The 16,384-nt window shown below is 41.7% G+C and overlaps 9 non-coding genes across 9 annotated transcripts; all 9 read right to left on the bottom strand.

The window, feature by feature from the left end:
* Positions 1-1,310: 1,310 nt before the first annotated feature.
* Positions 1,311-1,383, bottom strand: TRNAV-CAC (transfer RNA valine (anticodon CAC)). Its single transcript has one exon. It is a non-coding gene; the product is annotated as a tRNA-Val (tRNA).
* Positions 1,384-1,655: 272 nt separating this feature from the next.
* On the bottom strand, positions 1,656-1,727 carry TRNAP-UGG (transfer RNA proline (anticodon UGG)). Its single transcript has one exon. It is a non-coding gene; the product is annotated as a tRNA-Pro (tRNA).
* A 1,970-nt stretch (positions 1,728-3,697) lies between these two features.
* Positions 3,698-3,770, bottom strand: TRNAV-CAC (transfer RNA valine (anticodon CAC)). The gene has a single exon. It is a non-coding gene; the product is annotated as a tRNA-Val (tRNA).
* A 2,669-nt stretch (positions 3,771-6,439) lies between these two features.
* On the bottom strand, positions 6,440-6,511 carry TRNAP-UGG (transfer RNA proline (anticodon UGG)). Its single transcript has one exon. It is a non-coding gene; the product is annotated as a tRNA-Pro (tRNA).
* Positions 6,512-8,837: 2,326 nt separating this feature from the next.
* TRNAP-UGG (transfer RNA proline (anticodon UGG)) lies at positions 8,838-8,909 on the bottom strand. The gene has a single exon. It is a non-coding gene; the product is annotated as a tRNA-Pro (tRNA).
* A 1,981-nt stretch (positions 8,910-10,890) lies between these two features.
* TRNAV-CAC (transfer RNA valine (anticodon CAC)) lies at positions 10,891-10,963 on the bottom strand. The gene has a single exon. It is a non-coding gene; the product is annotated as a tRNA-Val (tRNA).
* A 272-nt stretch (positions 10,964-11,235) lies between these two features.
* On the bottom strand, positions 11,236-11,307 carry TRNAP-UGG (transfer RNA proline (anticodon UGG)). The gene has a single exon. It is a non-coding gene; the product is annotated as a tRNA-Pro (tRNA).
* Positions 11,308-13,622: 2,315 nt separating this feature from the next.
* TRNAP-UGG (transfer RNA proline (anticodon UGG)) lies at positions 13,623-13,694 on the bottom strand. The gene has a single exon. It is a non-coding gene; the product is annotated as a tRNA-Pro (tRNA).
* Positions 13,695-15,664: 1,970 nt separating this feature from the next.
* On the bottom strand, positions 15,665-15,737 carry TRNAV-CAC (transfer RNA valine (anticodon CAC)). Its single transcript has one exon. It is a non-coding gene; the product is annotated as a tRNA-Val (tRNA).
* Positions 15,738-16,384: the final 647 nt, after the last annotated feature.

The following is a 16,384-nucleotide window of genomic DNA, read 5'->3' as shown; positions in this document are numbered from 1 at the left end:
TCTTAGCGTTCTCTATAGATGCAGCCATTTTCTGTGACTGTAATTTCGGCCTTTTCCCAGAAGTCTCTATTCTGCCTATGCAAATTAACAAAAGCAGTGCTTATTCCTCACTTGCTCAAATGTCCTTCCTGTCCAGAAAGCTCTGATTAAGCATGCTTATTTTCTTTTTCTGGGATATTTTAAATTGTTTCGCTGTCCAGTCTGTGGCAGTAGAAAGCTGCTTATGATGCCAGGTTTTGATGAATCCCCAAGGTACAAGTACAGAGGAATATATCTGTCTCTAGGATATGGAACTTTTAGCTAACACATCACAATATGTGATGCTTGCCAAGAAAACACTACATTCTGGAGCGCTGATGATCAGAACATTCTGCTCCTGAAGGATAGAAAAGACAGCTTGATTGAAATAAAGTCTGTTTATATTGACGCTCTCTCTCTCCCTATATATACATACATGCATACACACACACACACAGGTATGTCATGCATTTCTTCAGATTTGTTTCAACCATTTACCATTTATTGGAGAATCCCTACTTTTCAAGTGACTGCAAATGAAGTCATCTCTGGCACTTTTTGAGCAAAGTAAGAGACACACATGACACCTTTTTATAAAAGTCATCGGTTTCTTTGTTACTGTGTACTTTCAAAGCATGGGGCTTTCACACGTCAGGTAAACCTGATTACCACTACACAACAAAAGCAGATGCAGCTTTCTTATCTATGTCGTGATAGAACAGTTGTGAATTGAGTAGAAGAAGGGCCCTGATGTGATACTTATTACATGCAGCCTGTAAGATAGTCAAACATGCAGGCTAGGAAGGAAGATGCAAATATCAATGTATTAGAAAAACACCTAAAGGCGAGTGATATGCTTTCATTCATGCATGGCTAGGAAAAATCGCCATACTGTTGCAAACATTCTTACACCACCAACTGGAAATAAATGATTCTGACAATAAACGTAAAGGTGACAATGCATTTGTATCATCACCTTGAGAAGGATCATCTTGGAATTGAGCCGAGGGCCTCTGCACTCAAAGCCAGAAACACTCCACTAAAATAAGATTCCTGTTGGTGCCAACAATTCTCCATGTTAATGCTTGTTCTAGGTGAGCAGTGAACCGATTGCAGGGCTCTTTTGAAAGCAAGGTCTGAGAACCAACAGATACATCCACACGCCGATTACTTTAGTGTTTTGAGAGAATTCCCTTTCTTGGAACGAGATTGCATGAAATAATCTTCAGGGCTTGGACAATTCCATGGCAAAACGGCACCTATCAACATTGTAGCCAACACAATATAACAACTGTTTCTGCCCGGTTTCGAACCGGGGACCTTTCGCGTGTGAGGCGAACGTGATAACCACTACACTACAGAAACAGATACCTACACTTGATTTTTCTGTAATGAAACTGCTCCGAACTGGCTATTCCATGGGCCTCTGGCTTTAGATTTCTTTCATGCAACCTGCCCGACATCCCTAGCTGAACGCTCGTACATGCCATGCAAGACCAGATGTTTGGTATTAGCTCAGATTGGGCAGGGCTGAAGCATGAGACTCTAGCAAAGAATTATCCACTACTGCAAAGAAAAAATTGATGTTGGTTTTGAAACGCAAACTTCAAAACAACTTGAAAAGAGTACCAAGAAAAGGGCTCGTCCGGGATTTGAACCCGGGACCTCTCGCACCCAAAGCGAGAATCATACCCCTAGACCAACGAGCCCTCAAAATCCTCTTACCGCTCAAAAGCTAATACCGGCTCTAAGCCCGCAATGAAGATCATGCTGGTATCTTTATGATGCTTGGTCTGTGAATACGCATGAAAGTCAGTCTCAACTTACCCTTTCTCAAACGATAGCACTATCATTTACAAGTGTCTCCTTTTATTCCGTCCCAGCTTTGGACACGTCTTACAGGAAGTCAGCCCTTATTTATATATTTCTGCAGTGGCTGAAGCTTAATGAGAAAGAGTAACAAGTTGTTCATAATAACATAAGAAACACATTGTGCATTTGCTCTCAAATACTCCTTCACTTTGTGCCAAAAGAAATACCAAGGTGAATACCTAGGCCACAGATTCAAGCTAAAGATCTTCCTGGTGAAGGCAAGGCGCAATAAAAACTGCATATCGCTGGACTAAAGCATTCCTTGCATAGCCTCTAACATCATAACATAACTGAGCTGCTAGCAGCAAGCTAACCAATACCTTTCTGAAATGAGAATGACATGTGCTTATCTGCTCAATCAGTGCTCAATCAGGCGAGATTTAGAAAAGGTGGAAAGGGTCCAAGTGGATGCCCCTTCCTTTTTAGGGTGGGTCCTGCTGACTATCATAGGATTGCTTGTAAAAGTGGTCAGGGTCAGAGGAAAAGCTGCCAACACTTCTTAGCGTTCTCTATAGATGCAGCCATTTTCTGTGACTGTAATTTCGGCCTTTTCCCAGAAGTCTCTATTCTGCCTATGCAAATTAACAAAAGCAGTGCTTATTCCTCACTTGCTCAAAGGTCCTTCCTGTCCAGAAAGCTCTGATTAAGCATGCTTATTTTCTTTTTCTGGGATATTTTAAATTGTTTCGCTGTCCAGTCTGTGGCAGTAGAAAGCTGCTTATGATGCCAGGTTTTGATGAATCCCCAAGGTACAAGTACAGAGGAATATATCAGTCTCTAGGATATGGAACTTTTAGCTAACACATCACAATATGTGATGCTTGCCAAGAAAACACTACATTCTGGAGCGCTGATGATCAGAACATTCTGCTCCTGAAGGATAGAAAAGACAGCTTGATTGAAATAAAGTCTGTTTATATTGACGCTCTCTCTCTCCCTATATATACATACATGCGTACACACACACACACAGGTATGTCATGCATTTCTTCAGATTTGTTTCAACCATTTACCATTTATTGGAGAATCCCTACTTTTCAAGTGACTGCAAATGAAGTCATCTCTGGCACTTTTTGTGCAAAGTAAGAGACACACATGACACCTTTTTATAAAAGTCATCGGTTTCTTTGTTACTGTGTACTTTCAAAGCGTGGGGCTTTCACACGTCAGGTAAACCTGATTACCACTACACAACAAAAGCAGATGCAGCTTTCTTATCTATGTCGTGATAGAACAGTTGTGAATTGAGTAGAAGAAGGGCCCTGATGTGATACTTATTACATGCAGCCTGTAAGATAGTCAAACATGCAGGCTAGGAAGGAAGATGCAAATATCAATGTATTAGAAAAACACCTAAAGGCGAGTGATATGCTTTCATTCATGCATGGCTAGGAAAAATCGCCATACTGTTGCAAACATTCTTACACCACCAACTGGAAATAAATGATTCTGACATTAAACGTAAAGGTGACAATGCATTTGTATCATCACCTTGAGAAGGATCATCTTGGAATTGAGCCGAGGGCCTCTGCACTCAAAGCCAGAAACACTCCACTAAAATAAGATTCCTGTTGGTGCCAACAATTCTCCATGTTAATGCTTGTTCTAGGTGAGCAGTGAACCGATTGCAGGGCTCTTTTGAAAGCAAGGTCTGAGAACCAACAGATACATCCACACGCTGATTACTTTAGTGTTTTGAGAGAATTCCCTTTCTTGGAACGAGATTGCATGAAATAATCTTCAGGGCTTGGACAATTCCATGGCAAAACGGCACCTATCAACATTGTAGCCAACACAATATAACAACTGTTTCTGCCCGGTTTCGAACCGGGGACCTTTCGCGTGTGAGGCGAACGTGATAACCACTACACTACAGAAACAGATACCTACAGTTGATTTTTCTGTAATGAAACTGCTCCGAACTGGCTATTCCATGGGCCTCTGGCTTTAGATTTCTTTCATGCAACCTGCCCGACATCCCTAGCTGAACGCTCGTACATGCCATGCAAGACCAGATGTTTGGTATTAGCTCAGACTGGGCAGGGCTGAAGCATGAGACTCTAGCAAAGAATTATCCACTACTGCAAAGAAAAAATTGATGTTGGTTTTGAAACGCAAACTTCAAAACAACTTGAAAAGAGTACCAAGAAAAGGGCTCGTCCGGGATTTGAACCCGGGACCTCTCGCACCCAAAGTGAGAATCATACCCCTAGACCAACGAGCCCTCAAAATCCTCTTACCTCTCAAAAGCTAATAACGGCTCTAAGCCCGCAATGAAGATCATGCTGGTATCTTTATGATGCTTGGTCTGTGAATACGCATGAAAGTCAGTCTCAACTTACCCTTTCTCAAACGATAGCACTATCATTTACAAGTGTCTCCTTTTATTCCGTCCCAGCTTTGGACACGTCTTACAGGAAGTCAGCCCTTATTTATATATTTCTGCAGTGGCTGAAGCTTAATGAGAAAGAGTAACAAGTTGTTCATAACAGCATAAGAAACACATTGTGCATTTTCTCTCAAATACTCCTTCACTTTGTGCCAAAAGAAATACCAAGGTGAATACCTAGGCCACAGATTCAAGCTAAAGATCTTCCTGCTGAATGCAAGGCGCAATAAAAACTGCATATCGCTGGACTAAAGCATTCCTTGCATAGCCTCTAACATCATAACATAACTGAGCTGCTAGCAGCAAGCTAACCAATACCTTTCTGAAATGAGAATGACATGTGCTTATCTGCTCAATCAGTGCTCAATCAGGCTCGATCAGGCGAGATTTAGAAAAGGTGGAAAGGGTCCAAGTGGATGCCCCTTCCTTTTTAGGGTGGGTCCTGCTGACTATCATAGGATTGCTTGTAAAAGTGGCCAGGGTCAGAGGAAAAGCTGCCAACACTTCTTAGCGTTCTCTATAGATGCAGCCATTTTCTGTGACTGTAATTTCGGCCTTTTCCCAGAAGTCTCTATTCTGCCTATGCAAATTAACAAAAGCAGTGCTTATTCCTCACTTGCTCAAATGTCCTTCCTGTCCAGAAAGCTCTGATTAAGCATGCTTATTTTCTTTTTCTGGGATATTTTAAATTGTTTCGCTGTCCAGTCTGTGGCAGTAGAAAGCTGCTTATGATGCCAGGTTTTGATGAATCCCCAAGGTACAAGTACAGAGGAATATATCAGTCTCTAGGATATGGAACTTTTAGCTAACACATCACAATATGTGATGCTTGCCAAGAAAACACTACATTCTGGAGCGCTGATGATCAGAACATTCTGCTCCTGAAGGATAGAAAAGACAGCTTGATTGAAATAAAGTCTGTTTATATTGACGCTCTCTCTCTCCCTATATATACATACATGCGTACACACACACACACAGGTATGTCATGCATTTCTTCAGATTTGTTTCAACCATTTACCATTTATTGGAGAATCCCTACTTTTCAAGTGACTGCAAATGAAGTCATCTCTGGCACTTTTTGTGCAAAGTAAGAGACACACATGACACCTTTTTATAAAAGTCATCGGTTTCTTTGTTACTGTGTACTTTCAAAGCATGGGGCTTTCACACGTCAGGTAAACCTGATTACCACTACACAACAAAAGCAGATGCAGCTTTCTTATCTATGTCGTGATAGAACAGTTGTGAATTGAGTAGAAGAAGGGCCCTGATGTGATACTTATTACATGCAGCCTGTAAGATAGTCAAACATGCAGGCTAGGAAGGAAGATGCAAATATCAATGTATTAGAAAAACACCTAAAGGCGAGTGATATGCGTTCATTCATGCATGGCTAGGAAAAATCGCCATACTGTTGCAAACATTCTTACACCACCAACTGGAAATAAATGATTCTGACATTAAACGTAAAGGTGACAATGCATTTGTATCATCACCTTGAGAAGGATCATCTTGGAATTGAGCCGAGGGCCTCTGCACTCAAAGCCAGAAACACTCCACTAAAATAAGATTCCTGTTGGTGCCAACAATTCTCCATGTTAATGCTTGTTCTAGGTGAGCAGTGAACCGATTGCAGGGCTCTTTTGAAAGCAAGGTCTGAGAACCAACAGATACATCCACACGCCGATTACTTTAGTGTTTTGAGAGAATTCCCTTTCTTGGAACGAGATTGCATGAAATAATCTTCAGGGCTTGGACAATTCCATGGCAAAACGGCACCTATCAACATTGTAGCCAACACAATATAACAACTGTTTCTGCCCGGTTTCAAACCGGGGACCTTTCGCGTGTGAGGCAAACGTGATAACCACTACACTACAGAAACAGATACCTACAGTTGATTTTTCTGTAATGAAACTGCTCCGAACTGGCTATTCCATGGGCCTCTGGCTTTAGATTTCTTTCATGCAACCTGCCCGACATCCCTAGCTGAACGCTCGTACATGCCATGCAAGACCAGATGTTTGGTATTAGCTCAGACTGGGCAGGGCTGAAGCATGAGACTCTAGCAAAGAATTATCCACTACTGCAAAGAAAAAATTGATGTTGGTTTTGAAACGCAAACTTCAAAACAACTTGAAAAGAGTACCAAGAAAAGGGCTCGTCCGGGATTTGAACCCGGGACCTCTCGCACCCAAAGCGAGAATCATACCCCTAGACCAACGAGCCCTCAAAATCCTCTTACCTCTCAAAAGCTAATACCGGCTCTAAGCCCGCAATGAAGATCATGCTGGTATCTTTATGATGCTTGGTCTGTGAATACGCATGAAAGTCAGTCTCAACTTACCCTTTCTCAAACGATAGCACTATCATTTACAAGTGTCTCCTTTTATTCCGTCCCAGCTTTGGACACGTCTTACAGGAAGTCAGCCCTTATTTATATATTTCTGCAGTGGCTGAAGCTTAATGAGAAAGAGTAACAAGTTGTTCATAACAACATAAGAAACACATTGTGCATTTTCTCTCAAATACTCCTTCACTTTGTGCCAAAAGAAATACCAAGGTGAATACCTAGGCCACAGATTCAAGCTAAAGATCTTCCTGCTGAATGCAAGGCGCAATAAAAACTGCATATCGCTGGACTAAAGCATTCCTTGCATAGCCTCTAACATCATAACATAACTGAGCTGCTAGCAGCAAGCTAACCAATACCTTTCTGAAATGAGAATGACATGTGCTTATCTGCTCAATCAGTGCTCAATCAGTGCTCAATCAGGCGAGATTTAGAAAAGGTGGAAAGGGTCCAAGTGGATGCCCCTTCCTTTTTAGGGTGGGTCCTGCTGACTATCATAGGATTGCTTGTAAAAGTGGCCAGGGTCAGAGGAAAAGCTGCCAACACTTCTTAGCGTTCTCTATAGATGCAGCCATTTTCTGTGACTGTAATTTCGGCCTTTTCCCAGAAGTCTCTATTCTGCCTATGCAAATTAACAAAAGCAGTGCTTATTCCTCACTTGCTCAAAGGTCCTTCCTGTCCAGAAAGCTCTGATTAAGCATGCTTATTTTCTTTTTCTGGGATATTTTAAATTGTTTCGCTGTCCAGTCTGTGGCAGTAGAAAGCTGCTTATGATGCCAGGTTTTGATGAATCCCCAAGGTACAAGTACAGAGGAATATATCAGTCTCTAGGATATGGAACTTTTAGCTAACACATCACAATATGTGATGCTTGCCAAGAAAACACTACATTCTGGAGCGCTGATGATCAGAACATTCTGCTCCTGAAGGATAGAAAAGACAGCTTGATTGAAATAAAGTCTGTTTATATTGACGCTCTCTCTCTCCCTATATATACATACATGCGTACACACACACACACAGGTATGTCATGCATTTCTTCAGATTTGTTTCAACCATTTACCATTTATTGGAGAATCCCTACTTTTCAAGTGACTGCAAATGAAGTCATCTCTGGCACTTTTTGTGCAAAGTAAGAGACACACATGACACCTTTTTATAAAAGTCATCGGTTTCTTTGTTACTGTGTACTTTCAAAGCATGGGGCTTTCACACGTCAGGTAAACCTGATTACCACTACACAACAAAAGCAGATGCAGCTTTCTTATCTATGTCGTGATAGAACAGTTGTGAATTGAGTAGAAGAAGGGCCCTGATGTGATACTTATTACATGCAGCCTGTAAGATAGTCAAACATGCAGGCTAGGAAGGAAGATGCAAATATCAATGTATTAGAAAAACACCTAAAGGCGAGTGATATGCGTTCATTCATGCATGGCTAGGAAAAATCGCCATACTGTTGCAAACATTCTTACACCACCAACTGGAAATAAATGATTCTGACATTAAACGTAAAGGTGACAATGCATTTGTATCATCACCTTGAGAAGGATCATCTTGGAATTGAGCCGAGGGCCTCTGCACTCAAAGCCAGAAACACTCCACTAAAATAAGATTCCTGTTGGTGCCAACAATTCTCCATGTTAATGCTTGTTCTAGGTGAGCAGTGAACCGATTGCAGGGCTCTTTTGAAAGCAAGGTCTGAGAACCAACAGATACATCCACACGCCGATTACTTTAGTGTTTTGAGAGAATTCCCTTTCTTGGAACGAGATTGCATGAAATAATCTTCAGGGCTTGGACAATTCCATGGCAAAACAGCACCTATCAACATTGTAGCCAACACAATATAACAACTGTTTCTGCCCGGTTTCAAACCGGGGACCTTTCGCGTGTGAGGCAAACGTGATAACCACTACACTACAGAAACAGATACCTACAGTTGATTTTTCTGTAATGAAACTGCTCCGAACTGGCTATTCCATGGGCCTCTGGCTTTAGATTTCTTTCATGCAACCTGCCCGACATCCCTAGCTGAACGCTCGTACATGCCATGCAAGACCAGATGTTTGGTATTAGCTCAGACTGGGCAGGGCTGAAGCATGAGACTCTAGCAAAGAATTATCCACTACTGCAAAGAAAAAATTGATGTTGGTTTTGAAACGCAAACTTCAAAACAACTTGAAAAGAGTACCAAGAAAAGGGCTCGTCCGGGATTTGAACCCGGGACCTCTCGCACCCAAAGCGAGAATCATACCCCTAGACCAACGAGCCCTCAAAATCCTCTTACCTCTCAAAAGCTAATACCGGCTCTAAGCCCGCAATGAAGATCATGCTGGTATCTTTATGATGCTTGGTCTGTGAATACGCATGAAAGTCAGTCTCAACTTACCCTTTCTCAAACGATAGCACTATCATTTACAAGTGTCTCCTTTTATTCCGTCCCAGCTTTGGACACGTCTTACAGGAAGTCAGCCCTTATTTATATATTTCTGCAGTGGCTGAAGCTTAATGAGAAAGAGTAACAAGTTGTTCATAACAACATAAGAAACACATTGTGCATTTTCTCTCAAATACTCCTTCACTTTGTGCCAAAAGAAATACCAAGGTGAATACCTAGGCCACAGATTCAAGCTAAAGATCTTCCTGCTGAATGCAAGGCGCAATAAAAACTGCATATCGCTGGACTAAAGCATTCCTTGCATAGCCTCTAACATCATAACATAACTGAGCTGCTAGCAGCAAGCTAACCAATTCCTTTCTGAAATGAGAATGACATGTGCTTATCTGCTCAATCAGTGCTCAATCAGTGCTCAATCAGGCGAGATTTAGAAAAGGTGGAAAGGGTCCAAGTGGATGCCCCTTCCTTTTTAGGGTGGGTCCTGCTGACTATCATAGGATTGCTTGTAAAAGTGGCCAGGGTCAGAGGAAAAGCTGCCAACACTTCTTAGCGTTCTCTATAGATGCAGCCATTTTCTGTGACTGTAATTTCGGCCTTTTCCCAGAAGTCTCTATTCTGCCTATGCAAATTAACAAAAGCAGTGCTTATTCCTCACTTGCTCAAAGGTCCTTCCTGTCCAGAAAGCTCTGATTAAGCATGCTTATTTTCTTTTTCTGGGATATTTTAAATTGTTTCGCTGTCCAGTCTGTGGCAGTAGAAAGCTGCTTATGATGCCAGGTTTTGATGAATCCCCAAGGTACAAGTACAGAGGAATATATCAGTCTCTAGGATATGGAACTTTTAGCTAACACATCACAATATGTGATGCTTGCCAAGAAAACACTACATTCTGGAGCGCTGATGATCAGAACATTCTGCTCCTGAAGGATAGAAAAGACAGCTTGATTGAAATAAAGTCTGTTTATATTGACGCTCTCTCTCTCCCTATATATACATACATGCGTACACACACACACACAGGTATGTCATGCATTTCTTCAGATTTGTTTCAACCATTTACCATTTATTGGAGAATCCCTACTTTTCAAGTGACTGCAAATGAAGTCATCTCTGGCACTTTTTGTGCAAAGTAAGAGACACACATGACACCTTTTTATAAAAGTCATCGGTTTCTTTGTTACTGTGTACTTTCAAAGCATGGGGCTTTCACACGTCAGGTAAACCTGATTACCACTACACAACAAAAGCAGATGCAGCTTTCTTATCTATGTCGTGATAGAACAGTTGTGAATTGAGTAGAAGAAGGGCCCTGATGTGATACTTATTACATGCAGCCTGTAAGATAGTCAAACATGCAGGCTAGGAAGGAAGATGCAAATATCAATGTATTAGAAAAACACCTAAAGGCGAGTGATATGCTTTCATTCATGCATGGCTAGGAAAAATCGCCATACTGTTGCAAACATTCTTACACCACCAACTGGAAATAAATGATTCTGACATTAAACGTAAAGGTGACAATGCATTTGTATCATCACCTTGAGAAGGATCATCTTGGAATTGAGCCGAGGGCCTCTGCACTCAAAGCCAGAAACACTCCACTAAAATAAGATTCCTGTTGGTGCCAACAATTCTCCATGTTAATGCTTGTTCTAGGTGAGCAGTGAACCGATTGCAGGGCTCTTTTGAAAGCAAGGTCTGAGAACCAACAGATACATCCACACGCCGATTACTTTAGTGTTTTGAAAGAATTCCCTTTCTTGGAACGAGATTGCATGAAATAATCTTCAGGGCTTGGACAATTCCATGGCAAAACGGCACCTATCAACATTGTAGCCAACACAATATAACAACTGTTTCTGCCCGGTTTCGAACCGGGGACCTTTCGCGTGTGAGGCAAACGTGATAACCACTACACTACAGAAACAGATACCTACAGTTGATTTTTCTGTAATGAAACTGCTCCGAACTGGCTATTCCATGGGCCTCTGGCTTTAGATTTCTTTCATGCAACCTGCCCGACATCCCTAGCTGAACGCTCGTACATGCCATGCAAGACCAGATGTTTGGTATTAGCTCAGACTGGGCAGGGCTGAAGCATGAGACTCTAGCAAAGAATTATCCACTACTGCAAAGAAAAAATTGATGTTGGTTTTGAAACGCAAACTTCAAAACAACTTGAAAAGAGTACCAAGAAAAGGGCTCGTCCGGGATTTGAACCCGGGACCTCTCGCACCCAAAGCGAGAATCATACCCCTAGACCAACGAGCCCTCAAAATCCTCTTACCTCTCAAAAGCTAATACCGGCTCTAAGCCCGCAATGACGATCATGCTGGAATCTTTATGATGCTTGGTCTGTGAATACGCATGAAAGTCAGTCTCAACTTACCCTTTCTCAAACGATAGCACTATCATTTACAAGTGTCTCCTTTTATTCCGTCCCAGCTTTGGACACGTCTTACAGGAAGTCAGCCCTTATTTATATATTTCTTCAGTGGCTGAAGCTTAATGAGAAAGAGTAACAAGTTGTTCATAACAACATAAGAAACACATTGTGCATTTTCTCTCAAATACTCCTTCACTTTGTGCCAAAAGAAATACCAAGGTGAATACCTAGGCCACAGATTCAAGCTAAAGATCTTCCTGCTGAATGCAAGGCGCAATAAAAACTGCATATCGCTGGACTAAAGCATTCCTTGCATAGCCTCTAACATCATAACATAACTGAGCTGCTAGCAGCAAGCTAACCAATACCTTTCTGAAATGAGAATGACATGTGCTTATCTGCTCAATCAGTGCTCAATCAGGCGAGATTTAGAAAAGGTGGAAAGGGTCCAAGTGGATGCCCCTTCCTTTTTAGGGTGGGTCCTGCTGACTATCATAGGATTGCTTGTAAAAGTGGTCAGGGTCAGAGGAAAAGCTGCCAACACTTCTTAGCGTTCTCTATAGATGCAGCCATTTTCTGTGACTGTAATTTCGGCCTTTTCCCAGAAGTCTCTATTCTGCCTATGCAAATTAACAAAAGCAGTGCTTATTCCTCACTTGCTCAAATGTCCTTCCTGTCCAGAAAGCTCTGATTAAGCATGCTTATTTTCTTTTTCTGGGATATTTTAAATTGTTTCGCTGTCCAGTCTGTGGCAGTAGAAAGCTGCTTATGATGCCAGGTTTTGATGAATCCCCAAGGTACAAGTACAGAGGAATATATCTGTCTCTAGGATATGGAACTTTTAGCTAACACATCACAATATGTGATGCTTGCCAAGAAAACACTACATTCTGGAGCGCTGATGATCAGAACATTCTGCTCCTGAAGGATAGAAAAGACAGCTTGATTGAAATAAAGTCTGTTTATATTGACGCTCTCTCTCTCCCTATATATACATACATGCATACACACACACACACAGGTATGTCATGCATTTCTTCAGATTTGTTTCAACCATTTACCATTTATTGGAGAATCCCTACTTTTCAAGTGACTGCAAATGAAGTCATCTCTGGCACTTTTTGAGCAAAGTAAGAGACACACATGACACCTTTTTATAAAAGTCATCGGTTTCTTTGTTACTGTGTACTTTCAAAGCATGGGGCTTTCACACGTCAGGTAAACCTGATTACCACTACACAACAAAAGCAGATGCAGCTTTCTTATCTATGTCGTGATAGAACAGTTGTGAATTGAGTAGAAGAAGGGCCCTGATGTGATACTTATTACATGCAGCCTGTAAGATAGTCAAACATGCAGGCTAGGAAGGAAGATGCAAATATCAATGTATTAGAAAAACACCTAAAGGCGAGTGATATGCTTTCATTCATGCATGGCTAGGAAAAATCGCCATACTGTTGCAAACATTCTTACACCACCAACTGGAAATAAATGATTCTGACATTAAACGTAAAGGTGACAATGCATTTGTATCATCACCTTGAGAAGGATCATCTTGGAATTGAGCCGAGGGCCTCTGCACTCAAAGCCAGAAACACTCCACTAAAATAAGATTCCTGTTGGTGCCAACAATTCTCCATGTTAATGCTTGTTCTAGGTGAGCAGTGAACCGATTGCAGGGCTCTTTTGAAAGCAAGGTCTGAGAACCAACAGATACATCCACACGCCGATTACTTTAGTGTTTTGAGAGAATTCCCTTTCTTGGAACGAGATTGCATGAAATAATCTTCAGGGCTTGGACAATTCCATGGCAAAACGGCACCTATCAACATTGTAGCCAACACAATATAACAACTGTTTCTGCCCAGTTTCGAACCGGGGACCTTTCGCGTGTGAGGCGAACGTGATAACCACTACACTACAGAAACAGATACCTACACTTGATTTTTCTGTAATGAAACTGCTCCGAACTGGCTATTCCATGGGCCTCTGGCTTTAGATTTCTTTCATGCAACCTGCCCGACATCCCTAGCTGAACGCTCGTACATGCCATGCAAGACCAGATGTTTGGTATTAGCTCAGATTGGGCAGGGCTGAAGCATGAGACTCTAGCAAAGAATTATCCACTACTGCAAAGAAAAAATTGATGTTGGTTTTGAAACGCAAACTTCAAAACAACTTGAAAAGAGTACCAAGAAAAGGGCTCGTCCGGGATTTGAACCCGGGACCTCTCGCACCCAAAGCGAGAATCATACCCCTAGACCAACGAGCCCTCAAAATCCTCTTACCGCTCAAAAGCTAATACCGGCTCTAAGCCCGCAATGAAGATCATGCTGGTATCTTTATGATGCTTGGTCTGTGAATACGCATGAAAGTCAGTCTCAACTTACCCTTTCTCAAACGATAGCACTATCATTTACAAGTGTCTCCTTTTATTCCGTCCCAGCTTTGGACACGTCTTACAGGAAGTCAGCCCTTATTTATATATTTCTGCAGTGGCTGAAGCTTAATGAGAAAGAGTAACAAGTTGTTCATAATAACATAAGAAACACATTGTGCATTTGCTCTCAAATACTCCTTCACTTTGTGCCAAAAGAAATACCAAGGTGAATACCTAGGCCACAGATTCAAGCTAAAGATCTTCCTGGTGAAGGCAAGGCGCAATAAAAACTGCATATCGCTGGACTAAAGCATTCCTTGCATAGCCTCTAACATCATAACATAACTGAGCTGCTAGCAGCAAGCTAACCAATACCTTTCTGAAATGAGAATGACATGTGCTTATCTGCTCAATCAGTGCTCAATCAAGCGAGATTTAGAAAAGGTGGAAAGGGTCCAAGTGGATGCCCCTTCCTTTTTAGGGTGGGTCCTGCTGACTATCATAGGATTGCTTGTAAAAGTGGTCAGGGTCAGAGGAAAAGCTGCCAACACTTCTTAGCGTTCTCTATAGATGCAGCCATTTTCTGTGACTGTAATTTCGGCCTTTTCCCAGAAGTCTCTATTCTGCCTATGCAAATTAACAAAAGCAGTGCTTATTCCTCACTTGCTCAAAGGTCCTTCCTGTCCAGAAAGCTCTGATTAAGCATGCTTATTTTCTTTTTCTGGGATATTTTAAATTGTTTCGCTGTCCAGTCTGTGGCAGTAGAAAGCTGCTTATGATGCCAGGTTTTGATGAATCCCCAAGGTACAAGTACAGAGGAATATATCAGTCTCTAGGATATGGAACTTTTAGCTAACACATCACAATATGTGATGCTTGCCAAGAAAACACTACATTCTGGAGCGCTGATGATCAGAACATTCTGCTCCTGAAGGATAGAAAAGACAGCTTGATTGAAATAAAGTCTGTTTATATTGACGCTCTCTCTCTCCCTATATATACATACATGCGTACACACACACACACAGGTATGTCATGCATTTCTTCAGATTTGTTTCAACCATTTACCATTTATTGGAGAATCCCTACTTTTCAAGTGACTGCAAATGAAGTCATCTCTGGCACTTTTTGTGCAAAGTAAGAGACACACATGACACCTTTTTATAAAAGTCATCGGTTTCTTTGTTACTGTGTACTTTCAAAGCGTGGGGCTTTCACACGTCAGGTAAACCTGATTACCACTACACAACAAAAGCAGATGCAGCTTTCTTATCTATGTCGTGATAGAACAGTTGTGAATTGAGTAGAAGAAGGGCCCTGATGTGATACTTATTACATGCAGCCTGTAAGATAGTCAAACATGCAGGCTAGGAAGGAAGATGCAAATATCAATGTATTAGAAAAACACCTAAAGGCGAGTGATATGCTTTCATTCATGCATGGCTAGGAAAAATCGCCATACTGTTGCAAACATTCTTACACCACCAACTGGAAATAAATGATTCTGACATTAAACGTAAAGGTGACAATGCATTTGTATCATCACCTTGAGAAGGATCATCTTGGAATTGAGCCGAGGGCCTCTGCACTCAAAGCCAGAAACACTCCACTAAAATAAGATTCCTGTTGGTGCCAACAATTCTCCATGTTAATGCTTGTTCTAGGTGAGCAGTGAACCGATTGCAGGGCTCTTTTGAAAGCAAGGTCTGAGAACCAACAGATACATCCACACGCTGATTACTTTAGTGTTTTGAGAGAATTCCCTTTCTTGGAACGAGATTGCATGAAATAATCTTCAGGGCTTGGACAATTCCATGGCAAAACGGCACCTATCAACATTGTAGCCAACACAATATAACAACTGTTTCTGCCCGGTTTCGAACCGGGGACCTTTCGCGTGTGAGGCGAACGTGATAACCACTACACTACAGAAACAGATACCTACAGTTGATTTTTCTGTAATGAAACTGCTCCGAACTGGCTATTCCATGGGCCTCTGGCTTTAGATTTCTTTCATGCAACCTGCCCGACATCCCTAGCTGAACGCTCGTACATGCCATGCAAGACCAGATGTTTGGTATTAGCTCAGACTGGGCAGGGCTGAAGCATGAGACTCTAGCAAAGAATTATCCACTACTGCAAAGAAAAAATTGATGTTGGTTTTGAAACGCAAACTTCAAAACAACTTGAAAAGAGTACCAAGAAAAGGGCTCGTCCGGGATTTGAACCCGGGACCTCTCGCACCCAAAGTGAGAATCATACCCCTAGACCAACGAGCCCTCAAAATCCTCTTACCTCTCAAAAGCTAATAACGGCTCTAAGCCCGCAATGAAGATCATGCTGGTATCTTTATGATGCTTGGTCTGTGAATACGCATGAAAGTCAGTCTCAACTTACCCTTTCTCAAACGATAGCACTATCATTTACAAGTGTCTCCTTTTATTCCGTCCCAGCTTTGGACACGTCTTACAGGAAGTCAGCCCTTATTTATATATTTCTGCAGTGGCTGAAGCTTAATGAGAAAGAGTAACAAGTTGTTCATAATAACATAAGAAACACATTGTGCATTTGCTCTCAAATAC

Source organism: Triturus cristatus, chromosome 8 (genome assembly GCF_964204655.1).
Source record: "Triturus cristatus chromosome 8, aTriCri1.1, whole genome shotgun sequence".
Classification (NCBI taxonomy): Eukaryota; Metazoa; Chordata; class Amphibia; order Caudata; family Salamandridae; genus Triturus; species Triturus cristatus.
This window is presented reverse-complemented; position numbering and strand designations above follow the sequence as displayed.